The sequence below is a fragment of the Rhinolophus ferrumequinum genome, chromosome 4, assembly GCF_004115265.2.
Source record: "Rhinolophus ferrumequinum isolate MPI-CBG mRhiFer1 chromosome 4, mRhiFer1_v1.p, whole genome shotgun sequence".
NCBI classification, from domain to species: Eukaryota; Metazoa; Chordata; class Mammalia; order Chiroptera; family Rhinolophidae; genus Rhinolophus; species Rhinolophus ferrumequinum.
The window spans coordinates 9,353,247-9,366,173 of record NC_046287.1 but is presented as its reverse complement, the minus strand read 5'-3'; the positions used below and the strand labels follow the sequence as shown (position 1 = coordinate 9,366,173).

The window sequence follows — 12,927 nt, the reverse complement described above, 5'->3', positions numbered from 1 at the left end:
AAACATTTGCTTTGGCTTCCTCATTAATTCAAATTTCAGAAAGGACAAAAAGGTAGTAATTTTCTCCTCCAGAGAACAGGGTGATATCCTTATGAAGCCACAAACGTTTACTTGGTGGAATTACAACAGCATTTTGATACAGAGAGAGTCAAGATGTGAAAAGAGGTCCAAACAGCAATAGCACTGGGATTTCACTTTCAACGTTCTCTGGTCCTCTCTTTCAGGGCAAGTTTCACTCTCTGAGAATATTATTCCTGTTTTCCCAAAACCCATGCCAAGGAAACCTCTCCTTTCAACTTCCATTCTAGGCTGTCAGGCAGAGACCATCATACTGCATGATTATTTTTAAAGATTCTCTAAGCGTCTTTCGGCTGTGCACCTCCTTCCTGGCCGTCAGTTCACTCCTCTCTAAGTTACTTTTTCCTCAGTGCCATCGTCATCATTACCGCTACGCCTACCATTTGCAGAATGCTGTGCCAGCAGCCATCATTTCCTGCAGACATGGCTTCATTCCCTCTTCACTGCTCCCCCGTGAGGTGGGTTGGGTTGTCCCCATTGGAGCTGAACCTACAAAATTTAGGGATGTGCTTAAGATCACGTAGGTAACAAGGAGCAAGGCTGAGATTCAAACCCAAGACCACTGGTTGTGACTCCCAAAAGGCCTTCACATGAACCTCAGCAGTATCTGTGCCCTCAGAATATGATGGGGTGTAAGGGGAGGCTGGCAATTTAGAACACTGAGCGGGGACACAGTGAATCCCAGTCTTCTTTCCATTGCAGAGGAGGAAGCCAAGGAAATTAGAGAATCACAAATTCCTCAAGCGGGAAGGTACCTCAGCAGTACCGTACTGTACAAACGAACCATCTGGGGATCAAGTTAAAAATGCAGTTTCCTGTGGGGTGGGCCTAAGACTCTGCATTTCAACCAGTTCCTAGGGGATGTAGATGCGCTGACCTGCAGACCACCCTTGGAGTAGCCAGGCCCCTGAGGACATCTCCTCCAGCCTCCTGCCCAATGCATGATTCCTCTGCACAGAACCCCAAAGAGGGAAGAAACTTTGGGGGGAGGGTGCTGATGACCCAAAAGCTCCTAGGAACTCAGAGTCTCAGCTTCTGAAATTGAATGTATTCCCATATCAGCAGTTCAATAAGGTTAAAATTCTGCACTACAAGTTTACTACGAATGAGTTACCCATCTGCATCCCAATTTATGTTGAGGCGGTATCAAAACAGGATGAGAAGTAGCCCCCCAAATGCATTCGGAAATGGAAAAACACACTGATCCCTGTGTTGTGACACATGAAGCTTTAATTATTTACCAATTCTTAATGCCTGATTCATAATTAATACCACAATGCACTTTGCTCCCTAGCTGCTCCCTGATTGCTGCCAAGGCTATGGATTAGCATATCAAGATCAAATTCATCTTTTCTTAGGAACCCCATGAATATGTATCCAGCTTGTTGAAGGAGAAGTTTAGAATGCAATTTGCCAAAGCATTAAGGAACTAATAGGAAAGGAAATTGATAATGGTCACCTTATTAATTTGAATTAATTTCATTAAATTTAAATTAAAAATTAATACAGCTGGAAAGTTTAAATGGGTCCTGGCCCAACTGACAAAATAGCAAAATTGTCTGCAAGTTTTAAAATCTCCCTTGTGGAATGATTAGAAGTAATTCCAGCTTTCTCCATAATAGCATCATTTGTTAACGCATACAGATTGCCCCTGAAATGTTACTTTGCAGAAATCCAGAGTAGCAATAGCTCTCATGAAAACTACCCTTCCCAGGGTGGGGATTCGCAGCCCTAGGGACCCAGCCAATACAAACACTGCCTTTGTCCCTGAATCCTGGCCTATAGGCAAACCGCTTTAATCATCAGAACTAATTGAAGAGAGAAGCAGATGTTTTGAAGTATGTATATCCACGGCATTCTTACTGTGATCACCTCTCCAGGAAATTTGGAGACTTTTCTCAGTAACAAGTAGAGGATTTAGAGAAACAAACAACATTGATTTTGGCCTCTAATTTGAAGAATGAAGGCAAGGTTGCATTTTGAAGTTTTGGCTGTGTCATGCCCACATTTTTACGGCTCCTGCTCCTGTTCAAAGTCAGATGGTAGAATTTTGAATCTTCTAAGATTTCATCTCAGCAGCATACAAATTCAACATTTACAGACAGAGCCTGAAGCAAAAGGTAGAAAGGGAGGGAGGGAGACAGGGAGGGAGGGAGGGCAGGAGGGAGGGAGGGAGGAAGAAGGAAGGAAAGAGGCAGCCTCTATCCCTACACCTGGCCACTTCTACTTGGCCATCCAAAAGTGAGCCCACTTCCTCACTTCTCTGAGCCTCTGTCTCTGCGGGTGCCTCTGCCTGGTCATATTCCCTCTAGGTGTCACTTCCCTTCCTCTTCTTTTCCTCCCAATTCTCTTCCCTCAAGACCCAATTTAAATGTCTCCTGCCTCTGTGGAACCTCCGCGAGCCAGCCCCCTACCACCAACCCTATCTGCCAAGCTGGTGGTTCTGTGTCCTCAAGTTCATTGTGCCTTTTCATTGTCATTGCCACCTCCATGAAGTGCTGAGCTCCTCAAGCAACCATTAGCACAGTTCTCGGCATCTACTAGAAATTAGTGGATAAAGGTTGAATCAAACAAATGAAAGAATGACTGAATGAATGACCAGATTGGTAGACTAATTGTCTTTGGTTGTTCTCTTGGACCAAATGAGATCCGCGCTAGTCATGTAATTCATTGTTCAGCCATCAGCTGTCATGACTGGACTGTGAGCCCCAGGAGTGCAGCAACTATGATGACCTTGAATGTCCCATGCCTAGCACATGCCTTGCACATTAGAAATGTCTGACAAATATTTTCAAATGGCTGTATGGATGGATAAATAATAATCAGCCTCCAAACTGGTCAGAACAGCATACCACGGACAAAAGCCCTGCAGTGTTTCTCCTTGGGCACGTCATGCCAGGCTTGCCCCCCTCGGGGCCTCCAGCGGTGTCCCAGCTGCCATGTTTTCAGAGCTTAGGCCCTAAGGCCTTCTTCTTCTCATGCCTTTCACTAAACAGTGTGCCGAGACTGAGTGAAGTCCGTCTGTGACCGCACTGCGGCAAATCACCTCTCATTTGGTTTCACTTCAGATCATTTCATTTTAAACAAAGCTTTCTGGGGCCAAATCACTACCCAGTGCTGCCAAACAGAACAGGTTCTCAACAAATCCTGAAGGTGGCATTAAAAATCACCACGACTTCCAAGCATAGGAAGGGAGAGCCACGTTCTAGTTTTCGTTTGTTTGTCTGTTTGTTTACTGGGGGGAGGGTTGCTTTTGTTTTTGTGTTTTAATTCATGGCAATTGCACAGAGTGCTTATCAAGCTGCCACTGCCACTGGCCACCAGGTTGTCCACCCTCGGGAACTTGATGTGCAATGAATTGATGACCCCCGAGAGTGGCCCACTTGGAGCTTCTCTCTGACAGATGTCCCTGACACCAGAACGCCCTGGGATGGAGCCTTCTGTCCCTATCACTTGCCATTTGGATTCAATAATAAAAGCAGATTTCTTCTTCCCTTCCATCAGAAAGTGCTGTGAAACTCAATGTGTCACCACCAGCCAGCCTTTGAAAGTCGTTTGGCCACCCTTGTCCCTGGGCTCCCATCGGCCGGGAGGCTCTTATTTATGCAGCTCTGTGTGTCTGGGGAACAAGATGGTAGAATCACCAGAACACTCCACTGCCTCACCCTGACCTGCTGGGCTTGTGACAGCCCAGGACAGAGCACTGGTACTGCCAGTACCAATGAGGTCGTCCACGTGTACCACTATCTAGGACACCACGTTCGGGGCATATGTCTTTAGGTCTTTGGGGGGCCCTTCCCTACTGTGGCCAGGCTAGAGGACCCTGACCCTGACCCTGACCTTGACTGACTAGAGACCAATCCCAAGGTCTCCTGCCCTTGGAAGCCTTCCATGAGCAGCCAACCATCACCAACCTTAGCAGCAGAGTGGGTTACTCCCTGTTCTGCGCCCTCCTGATCTTCAATTCAGCTTCTCATTGTAATCACACTATTGTTTAGGGGGCTCTGAGGGGGTTGAAGACTGACATTTAAAAAACCTGATCCTGAAACATTCTATACTCCCCACCATCAGGAAGCCCTACGCACTTGCAGAAAGCTTCATGTTTGGTGACCAGACCCCAGCCAGGGGTGTCTGCCCTTCCCATGTCATAGTCATTTTATCTGGACCTGGTCTACATAAAAATAATAGTCATGTGCCACATAATGGTGTTTCAGTCAAGGATGGACTGTATATACGACAGGGGTCCCATAGGATTATAACAGAATTGAAAAATCCGTATGATTGTACCTGGTGACATCGTAGCTGTTGTGATGTGGTAACGTAACGTATCACTCGTGTTTAGGGCGATGCTGGTGTAAACAGACCTACAGCACTGCCAGTGTATAAAAGTACTAATACACCATATTTTTACTGTACCTTTTCTGTTTAGATGTACAAATAATTCCCATTGTGTTACAATTGCCTACGGTATTCAGTAGAGCTCATGCTGTACCGGTGTGCAGCCCAGGAGCAACAGGCTGTACCAATACCCGAGGTGTGTAGTAGCTTATAGCATCCAGGTTTGTGTAAGTTACTCTGTGTTGTTCGCACAACAACGAAATCGCCTAAGGATGCATTTCTCAGAACGCCTTCCCATTGTTAAGCGATGCATGACTGTAGTGTACGAAGGTGTGGGGCAGGGCATGGTTCTCTTATCCTTAAAATTACCCTGCAGGGAGGGTCCAGACCCAGAAACCCACTGGGATCATCTTACAGTGAAACACTCTGTGACGTCCTCAGCCGCTCTTCCATACTGCAGGCAGTCGAGTGAGGTTCAGCTCATCTCCTCAGTGTGTCGACCAACAAACATTTTTCAAAGCTTCTTTATGATGGGCCAGTACTGGGCAGGGCATGGGAGGGAGGCTGAGATGAGAGAAGAAACCCAAGGCATGGTCCATAGTCACATCGAATTCTGGGACAGATTGTAGGTACAGTAGGAGACCAGGGGAGGGAGTGAACTCATAGACAGAAAAATCTTCATGAAGCAGATGGGATTTAATGAGTCTTAAAGAATGAATAAAATTTAGGGAAATGGGTGCTGACTGGAGAGAGGAGGGTGTTCCAAGTGAGTTGAAGAGCATTCACAGGGGCCCGAGCGAGTCCAATGTGCGCGAGAGCCATCTCACAGGCTCCTCACTCTCCCTTGGTGCATTTCTTCTACAGCAAGGATGGGCACATAGGTCTCCCCTTCTATCTGGCTCAAGTGCCAGTGAAAAATGGTCAGAACTGGAGTCCCAGAAAACCGCGGCATCATCCTGGTGGGCCAAGTAGGAGAAGGGAAAGGAAGCTTTGCTTTTTGGCAGCTTTGATGGATGAGCCTGGGGCCACACGGGCAGTGGGCACACTTTGGGTGAAGTATCTTGATTCTGCTCCAGACAGGGGTGGGGCAGCCGCAGGTATGCTTGGAGGGAGATACTCCACTGCTCATGTTTCCTTGTCCAGTCCAGCCAGTGGCGAGGTACCAAGACATTAGCTGCCCATCGAGGATATTTATGGGCACGTGTTTTTATTTTCTTGCCTGGTAGGTTTGAGGAGATGGGAGGCGGCCTCGGGTTGAAGTCCTACTGAGAGTCTTGCATTCACAGTAAATACAGCAGGAGTCGCCAAAGCCATTAAGGATTCTGAACCTCTAGCTGCACGTTGGAGAAGAATTTTTTAAAAAAAAGAAATCCAAATAAGACTTTCCACCAATAAAAATGAGCACCCCAAAATGAATTCGCTCACACAAACCATTTCTCCTGGTTGAACATTATCAGCCTTTGGACCTTGGCTGAAACCGAGTCGCTTTACCGTCAATTCACAAAATACAATTATCCGCTGTCTGGTTTTCTGATAGCAATTCTTTCGTAGGTGAAAAATGCAACTGTTGAGTCCACTATTGAGAAACCTTGACACCAGAAAACAGAGGAGCCAGCAGCAGGCAGCTCATCAAACTCCAAATCTATTTTCCCAGTGCCTGGGGGAGTGAATCGAGAAATTTTCACTTTGGGGTGAACATTGGGAGATTAAACACTTAAATAATCATCATTGCCAACAGCGGCAAAAAAAAATATGTTCTGTCTCTAGCTCTTCAGCACAATTTCTTAAAACATTCTTGGATTGCCACGCAGGGGTGGGATAGGGACCCCAAGTCAGGAGCCTTGGAAAGAGTCATTGCATTTCTCTCCTCCAAATAATGTCAAAATCCATAAATTATCTCCTTCCCTTGGTTTATGGGTATGTAATTCCCACCAACAAGGCTGGGAATATTAGACCCCATTCTGTGGTGAGCAGAAAGGAAGAAATACTCTCCCCAGGAGCCAAGTGTTCATTTGTGTGAAGCAAATTACCTCTTCTGCAGTGCAAAATAGTTGGGATCCTACCTGGAAAACACCCCCTGGGGAGCAATCTGCTCAACCACAGGTGACAGATTCCTTCTATTTTTAAACTATCTCCTCTGGTGTGTCTGGGTGTGAGCCCAGGTGAAGAGAACGAGCCAAAGTAAGTCAATCAAGTTACCTTTTCCCTCTGTTTTGTCAGCTTCTTTCTAAACAATCTATTTCTCCTAAACGCGCGCACGCACACACACACACACACACACCTTGTCCTTATTTCTCAGTCTCTACCCCTTTCTCCTTTAGTCTGTCCCTTTCCTCCTCTTACAATCCCCCTCAGACTCGTCCCTAACCCCCTCCTCTTCTCTTCTCATATGACTACTCCTCCCTCCATCTCTCTTTCCTCCCCTGAAAATGAGTCATGGTAAACAGAAAGCTCAGGCTTTCAGTACAAATAAATAGGAAGAAAAACTCATCAGGAAAAAAAAAGCAGGATCTCTGCTTAATGCATGGTTCAAACCTTCCAAAGGCTTAATGAAAATCTGGCACACACAGAGCGTGTGAATCTTATATCTCTGCATTATAAATCTGACATCAACTCACAGATATAATGATTTTGGCTCTTCGCCCTTCTAAAAGGAGACAAAATGTTTGCAGTCATTATTGGCATTACTGTCTAACAAGAGAAAGGAAGACTCTAATTATGACTAGACAAGTCATGAGCAAGGTTCATTTCACTGCAGTCCTGGGAAAACAATGCACTGGGGAAAATTAATGAGGGCAAGAGATGGATAAAAGAGAAATGTCTTTAATTTGCTGAGTGTCTTCAGCTACTTTTCCAACCCAGCCACCCTGGATGGCAGGCTTCCTGGCCATAGTCATGTCCCCAATGCATCCTGTGCAGGTATCCCTGTGCTACCTGGAGAGCTTCCCTGCTCACACAACAGAGAGTCATCTAACAATGGGTGTGAGCAAACTGAAGAATGAGGAAATACTCCTAGGAAAGTCCATGGTTTACAGGAATCTGGAAGGAATCCCTTTGTCATGGGAGAGGCCATACCCTCATTTCTGGGTTTTATAAATTCTACTTTACATGTATCAGGTTTTCTCAAAATAGGCTTAAACTAGTCTCCTCTAACGCTATGTCCACATGGGCAAACCAGTAGCGTACCCACAGTTGACAAGGGGAACCTGGCTGGTTAGGATCCCGGGAAGGAGAAAGGCACACGGGCCATGGGAGCTGCAGCCAGAAATCTTACCGTGGCCGATGGACGTAGATCACTGAGAGTTTACATCCCAGTGAACAAGTGCCTGGTTTTATCCATATATATGGGTTTTCATGATGCCAGGACTGTCCCTGAGGTAAGGATGTGATCAACATGGACAGGCCCTCCTCCCCAGTCCCACGTACTGGGCCCTGTGGTAAGCGGCCCCTGTGCCAGGACCCCCAAGCAGCCAATAGCCCACTTTTCAGCCTTCTCCAATTCCAGGTCTAATTTCTACCTTCTCAGAAGCCCCGCGCTAACACCACTGGACCCATTCCTGCTCCCCACAATGGAGCTCTGGGTATTTGGAGCAATTTGGGAAAACAGAAGCACAGGAAAGTCATCAACCAGGGGGAGGACCAAAGGAAAGAAGGAAGAGGTGACAGGAAACAGGAGTTTAATCCAATGGCCTGCCTCACTTAAACCCCAAAAACTCTTTAGTCAATAGATGGCAGACATACAAGTATACAATACAGCCTCTGAAGGCCTCAAGGGCCCAGCACTCTGACGACCTGCGTGCTGCACGACAAATCTGGAACTTTCTGGGGTGAGCATGAATATAAGCATACAGCTGCTGCTTATTAATCTGTGGATTAACCAGACCTCTGACTACCCGCCGATTCTCTTCTGAGGCACTTCGATATCCTCTATTGAAAACCCAAATGACCAGTGGTAACGCCTGCTACCACTAGTTTGGTTTGGTGGGGAACAAGTGGAAGGTAAAATTATCCAAGGTCACCCGTGATCTCCCGGTCCCTTCAGCCTGGTCTCACTCTGGCTAAAAAAACCTTTAGATTAACGATGGAGTTCATCTGTCTGTGTTCCTGTTGCCTGTTGCCTTGGATAATGACCCATGGCTATTTATTTACCTAACTTCTATTTGCCTAGGAAGCCATAAGCTTATTTATTCCAATAAGCAGACACTGTACACCTGTGTAAGTGGGATGAGAAAATGCATGGCTTTTTTACTGAAACAGACAAGATTTTCTCATTAATAAACTTGCATGTGACAGTAGATTACAATCAATATTGGATTTGGTGTTTCAGAACTGTCTTCTATTTGAAAAATAATAAAAACCTTATTAATTTGAAATGCCAAGGACCAGGAAAAACTTCACGAGCTTAACCCACTTTAGAGTAGCTAATATTTTTGTTCAAGGCACAGTGGGGCATCAGGCAGCTGAAGGAAAGCAGTTGCTTCCAATCAAGCATGATTTTGAATAACCAATATTGATTTAATGAGGTTTTACTCTATATCAGCATTTCAGCCAGCACTATTACAGCCGCTCAACCTTCCAAGGTCAAGCCCAGAGGTTTACCCCTTACCTGAGGTGGAAAATAATGAAATCCATTTTCCCCTGGGGAAAAAATACCTATAAATCACATTTTCCACACCTCACGTGGCTGCCTCAAATGGCCCCACTCTACAGCATGTCTATCTGTCACTCCTCCAGCTGCCTCAAGGAGACTCCATCAGGCTCTGGGGAGAGAGGCAGCAGGATGAAAATGACAACTTGGGTGTCAGACTGACAGTCGGAGCCTGGGCTGTGCTGCAGTGAGGCTGGGGGTTTAGGGAAAGAGTCTCTCAGCATCTCCGGGTTGCTTTTTCCCCCCCTAAGTAAAATGAGCATGAACCATGAGAGTCAGTCAGCCTAAAAATGGGAGCAGCCTCAGAATAGAAAAGTTATTGGCTACTTGACATTTCCACACTGATCTTTATTTTCATAAATCAGGACGGTTAGCTGCAATCCCACCATTTTTAACCACAATGTGTGGTTAGATTGCAATTAATGCAAATATGTAACATGCTAATACCAATTGGTAGTCTTGTCACATTGATTATACATCACCATAGGGCTCGGGGTCATTATATTAGCGTCGAATTCACACATCTCCTTAATGGACCTATGGGATGGATATGTAAGGGACTCTGTGCCCTCAAATAAGACGGGAGATTTGGGGTTATTGCCAAGTCCGCTCCACAGTGGATTCGGACCCTGCCTGAGCCATACGGGGCACATACATCTTGCACCAGGGAAGAGCAGATGAAACAGAGTTAATGCTTTGTGATACTGTGGGGTTGCACAGATTGTTGCCCTACTTCAACTCTGGAAAGCTGTTCCTTGGCAGTTGTGCAACCTCCTAATGGCCAGTAGAGGGTGCAGCCAGGACGACCTGGGAGCTGCCCTCTGCCGGTCGTGCTGAGCTAGGGAGGGAGCTGTCCAGGGACCAGCATGAAGAGGACACGCTCAAGGAGAGACCCGGGTACCCTTGGACTGACATCTTGGGTGAAGGTGGAGAAACGTCAGCAAATCCCTGCCAGCAAACTACTAGGTTCAGAAGCCCAGAGAGTAGAGGTGGGGGTTGTAGCCAGCTTAAAAAAAAAAAAAAAAAAAAGCTGTCCTAAGATTGCTGGTGAAGAGATTGCTATCGTTGTTCAAGAAAATGATTTCATGTTTCCTGGCGTATTGGTGAAGATATTATCAACACACACAACCATGTGTACATTTTTGTGAATGATCCCAGATTATCTGTCATAGCTTCCATTATGGAGAACAGATATTTGGAAGCCATTAATCCTAGGGTAACTCTTGCTCACCACCTACCAGCCAATTGTTTTTCCTTCGCCCTACTGCTTCTTGCTCTTCTCTCCACCCAAACCTTCATCCCCTTTCATCTTATCCTCACCCATCATCCCTCCACTCAATAAGCACCTACTATGTGCTAGAGATAGGATTACAGTGGTGGCAGAAGGAAAAGTCACAGTTGCTGACCTCAAGGGAATTACCATTCTAACCCTCCTTCTGCACTCCCTTTTAGTGTGTGTGGGGGGTGGGGGGGAGATAATGGAAAATAAAATTTGGGAAAATATCCGGGGACCCGATAGTGAAAAGTATTAAATGTCATGCCAAGAACTTTAGATTTCATCCCATTAGCAATGTGACACAATGAAGGATTTTAAGCAGGAGATTTAGATCCAGCATTGAGTTTTCCAAAGGTCTGGAGGTTTTTTAAAAGCAAGGTTCAACTTCCTTAGTAATGCAATTAAAACATTGAAATGGCATTTTAACCTATTGGATTGACAGCGTTGTTTTTCCAAGACAACAATCAGTTTGGGCAAGAAGGATTCCTTAAAATTAACAATATTATCATTTCCTGACAGGAGTTAAATTTGGCACAATCCTTGAAGGTAATTTGGCATATATATATAATACACAGAATATTGCATCCCCTTTGACCTAAAAATGACTACTTTAAATGAGAAGTGACAGAAGCCTGATAATCTAAAGTAGGGACAGAGAGGTAATGAGGTAAAAAAAACTGAGGAAGGTTTATTCCAGAGGCAAAAGCCATAAAATCTGGTAACCAACTATACTGGGGATGATAAATGAGGAAAACTACGACTCCATGGATTCCAGCCTAGGCAACTACCTAGGCAGATGCTTTGAAATTACAACAATTAGAACAGAAAGAGGGATAAATTACAAGAGGCAATTCGAAGTTAACTGTTGAACATTTGGGAGCACAGAGTGTGTAAGGAGAAATATCTGCGGGACACCCAGATGAAAAGCCTAATTGGATATGAAGATTGCCGGAAAGGGAATTTGGAAAGCATTCATGATACTTAAGAAGAGTGTTGAGTGGTGAAACTGGAAAAAGTATTGTGAAGACCTGAAAACCAAAAGGCAAGTAAGGAAACTGAAACAGAGTAGACCATAGGGTTGAGGTACAAGCTTAATGGAGAATAAAATCAAGAGAATGGTTTTTTTGTTTCCAAGAGTTTTTCCATGGACATAACTTAAGAAGATTTTAAAGATGAGTGGAAGTGTCCACTGGAAGGGGACAAAGAGAAGGGGAGACAATTTTAAGGAGACAGGGAAAGGGTCGGGAGATTAGCAACTAAAATTACAAATACTCAGTTAAATATAAATTTCAGATAAACAGTAAATAATTTTTTAGCATAAGGATGCCCCATGCAATATTGCAGATGTATTTGTACTAAAAAACTGGTTCACTGTTTATCTGAAATTCCAATTTATTTGGGTATCCTGTATTTTATCAAGTAACTCTAGGTTAGGGGAGGACTGGGGGGGCCTAAAAAGGACAGGCTGGGAAAGGATGCAGGATATGCCTGCTTTGATATGGGAGACAAGAGGAGGACCAGTGAGACAAAGGTATTTCAGAGGAGGACATGAAGTAAATTTAGGGAGCTCAGAAATCACGTCCTCTGTTTTCTCAGAGATGGAGGCTAGGTCATTTGCAGAGAGTAAGCAGGTCAGACTTGTGCGGAAAGAATTTAAGGTGAGCAAGAATGGATGCTGAGGTATCAATGGGGAGACTAGTATAATAGTTCAGGAAAGAGATGGGAGAGAGCTGGTGGGAGGGGGAGAGAGACTGAGAGAACTGAAGACAGAATACTCAAGACTTGACAATTGATTGGATTTGGGGAAGTGATTAGGAAAAGAGAGGTAAAAGAGATGTTCAAGATAACTGCCTAATTTCTGACACAAACAAATGAGTAGAGAGAACACTGAGATAAGGAAAACAAGTGGAGAAACAGATTTAGCAAAAGGGACACTACAGGGGGTGGCTGGTTAGCTCAGTTGGTTAGAGCGTGGTGCTGGTAACACCAAGGTTGCCGGTTCAATCCCCGCATGGGCCACTGTGAGCTGCACCCTCCTTAAAAGAAAGCGGGGGGAGGACTACAGCCTTCCTTCCTCCCTCCAGTTCACTAGAACTCTGAGAGGGAGTAGAGGTGGCATGGATTATGGTATCCAGTTATTGTTTGAGAATCTCAATACTGAGCATTTTACATTCACGTCCGAACTCTATAACAGTGCTATGGGAGGTTCTTACCTCTTGTGGGGCAGGATATTTAAAATTATTAATTGGTTTTCTGTTTTTCCCTGGGTAGTCCACTTTTTCAACTCTGCATGCTCCCAATTCAAGCTGCTAGACCAGTCAATACTCATCATGTTAGGGAGGAGATAATACGGGGTACAAAGCAGAAAAAAGAAAAGAAAAAGCATTCTGGCATTCCTTTCTAAAAGTTCAATGTTCTTATAAGACCCAAAAGGACCTTGGGCATAGGTTAGATGCTAGAGTAGAGTGGAGTTTAAGAGCAGAGCTTTCCCTGTGGACTAGAAAAGCTTCTTCCTGGTTAGGGAGAGGGAAGACAGAGAGACAGGTGACAGTGGGCTTTGCTGCGCCCACAGAGAGAGCCCTGCACC

At 45.1% G+C, this 12,927-nt stretch overlaps 1 non-coding gene across 1 annotated transcript; it reads left to right on the top strand.

Annotated features, from left to right (window-relative positions):
• The first annotated feature begins 12,285 nt into the window (after positions 1-12,285).
• On the top strand, positions 12,286-12,359 carry TRNAT-GGU (transfer RNA threonine (anticodon GGU)). The gene has a single exon. It is a non-coding gene; the product is annotated as a tRNA-Thr (tRNA).
• The last annotated feature ends 568 nt before the right edge of the window (positions 12,360-12,927 follow it).